We start from the raw sequence: 2,805 nt of genomic DNA, 5'->3' as shown, positions 1-2,805 counted from the left end.
GTTGATCCTGCCCATAGGATCCTCCAACGCCAGGCCAATCAGGGCCTGGGTAGCACATGAAGTCTCTTCCCCTCCCAGGGGCATGCGGCGCTTAGAATGAACCAACAAGAAGCCTGCAATGTAGACGTAGCCTAAGTGCTGCATGCCACTGGCAGGGCGAGGGCAGGGACCGAGAGAGTTTGTGCCTGGGGGTGGGGAGTGCGTGATGCCTTTGCTCCCCCTCCCTCCCAGAAAAACACCAAGGCTATGTCTACAGTCGCGGCTTCTTGCGCAAGTAATACGCAAATGAGGCTAAGCGTGGAATATCGCCACGCCTCATTTGCATACCTAATGAGCCACCATTTTTTTCAGAAGAGGCTCTTGCGCAAGAAGGAGCATCTACACTGCCCCTTCTCACGCAAGAAAAACCCTCTTGCGCAATGCTGTTCTGCCTGAAAAGTAATAGGTGTAACGGCGTTGTGCAAGAAGGGGCAGTGTAGATGCTCCTTCTTGCGCAAGAGCCTCTTCTGAAAAAATGGTGGCTCATTAGGTATGCAAATGAGGCGCGGCGATATTCCACACGTAGCCTCATTTGCATATTACTCACGCAAGAAGCTGCGAGTGTAGACATAGCCCAACTGTTCTGAACAGCTAGCAGCTCCCTTTAGGCACCCAGGCCCCTGGCAGCAGGAGAAGATGCGCTCCCCCACTCCCAGGCCAATCAGGGTCTGCAGGTGGGGGAGTGCTGGTGTCCTAGCTTCACCCCTTCCGCCCAAGGCCCATCCTCTTGAGCGGGGGGGGGGGGGAGCAGGAAGCAGGATGACACGACTTCAAAACATTGCAAAGTGGCCCCCTTTTAAAATGATTGCCGACCCCTATTTTAACCTGTGGTGGAAAACATGGGCAGCAACAAATCTCAGGCTTCAGACTGTACAACTGGGGTGTGGAACCACCTAAGCCTCATAGTAGTTTACAGGAGACAGCTGAGGCTGATCAAAAACTAACCTAAGCTGTGTAATTAAAGGACTTTAAAGAACAAATGCTAATACCAGACTAGACTACTGCTCTGTATCTGATGCATCTTACTCCTAAGCAAATGGCACGCATCTGTTTGACAAACCACTGCAACGTGGTGACCCTTGGACTACACTGGAGTTTTGTGTACAGAACAGATTAATCCAGTAGATTAGCTTTCTCGGTGGAAGCATGTCTCCACAAAACATCCTGCTAGAACTAAGCAAGTTCTTAGCTAACAATTCTCCTTTCCCTAACGTCAAATTAATTACAATAATTCCCGGTCCCTCTCAGTGATTTTAGCAATTCTCAACAGGGACTGTGCTTCTTTTTATGCACGTACAGTGCCCAGGACATTGGGGGTACTAACAACATTAAATGATAAAGTCCTTGTAAACTTGTATTGCTTAGGCTATCAGTTTTCACTTAAGAGGGTTAACCATGAAAGGCACAAATCATTAGCGAATACATTTTAATTTCTTCCTATTTACCATTAAATCAAATTAAGGCTGTAATTCTAAGGAAAAGCACTAAAAAACTACAGGCTGAAATCCAGTGCTCTGACCCCTAAAATATGTAGCACAGAAAGCACAGCCTGGAGACTAGGGGAGTCAAAGAGGGTTGCATCCTTGGGATTCTAGCCTGCTGCATCCCACTGGATAAATCTACATTGGAGCATGCAGAGGGGTGGGCAATAATTTTTGATGGGGGGCTCCTAGGAGGGCCCAGCCCAGTAGAACCAGTTCCGTGGTGGGACAGCAGAGGGGCTGGAACATCAGTGCGGGCTCCCCAATGCTGGGGAGGGGGGGGAAAGCCCTGAGCCTCGGGGGCCAGATCCAGGCAAGCTGGGGGCTGCATAAAGCCCCCAGGCCTGAGGTTCCCCACCCCTGGAGTAGTCAGGTAGAGTCACTACTTGGCTACTCAATCTCCCCTCCCACTGCCTCTGTATCAGAGGCAGCAAGGGCTGGGGGTGGTACTGTCTTCATGGTGCACGGGAGAGGGGGCAGGCGAAGCAGAGCTGTGGTCCTGGAGCCGGTATGAGTCGGGACTGCTCAGTCTTGGCTCGTGCTGGCTCTGGGAGCCACCCATGCTGCAGCTCTGCATTTAAAAAGCAGAGCTGGATCAGGGGACCTACCCCCACTGCAGCTCTGCAGTTTAAATATAGTAGGAACTGAGCTGCCTACACACCTGGCTCCTACTACATTTAAACTGCAGAACAGCAGCTTATCAACTAATCACGTACGCAATACAATTTGTATCGAGTACACGATTAGTCAGTTACCCGCTTCTGAATATCCTTACTCCCATTGCCTGGAAAACAGCCATTGGGAGGCGAGACTGTCGGGGCGGGGGCAGCGTGCAAAGCCTCCCCCACCTTCCCCCTGGCTCACAGCATTCACACACACACACAGCCCTGCAGCCAGCTTTTCTGAGCAATATGGAGGTAGGGCAGACAGGGAGCCTGGCTGAGACTCTTGCTAGGCAGCCCACAAGACACATTTTGACTGCCCCTACACTATGGAGATGGTCTTAGCATGCCCCTGGCACCAAGGCATACAAAGGAGACAATCCTATGGTGTACCTGAGCCAGGGGGATTCTCCCCGAGCATCTTGCTGAATAAGTTCTGGCTCCTATATGCCATTAGAGCAGTGGACAGTGTATGAGGTACTGTCAGAACCGGGGTTTCACTGACAGGATGAGAGCAATCTCTGATTTCTAAAATGATTTTTGGTAAGAGTGGTGACTTACACACATGGAAGTTAAGACAGGTCTTGGGAAGCAAAATGCTTTTAAATAGAGACGAGACAATA

The sequence above is a fragment of the Pelodiscus sinensis genome, chromosome 29 (assembly GCF_049634645.1).
Source record: "Pelodiscus sinensis isolate JC-2024 chromosome 29, ASM4963464v1, whole genome shotgun sequence".
In the NCBI taxonomy this organism is placed as follows: Eukaryota; Metazoa; Chordata; order Testudines; family Trionychidae; genus Pelodiscus; species Pelodiscus sinensis.
Note: the sequence above shows the minus strand (reverse complement) of the source record.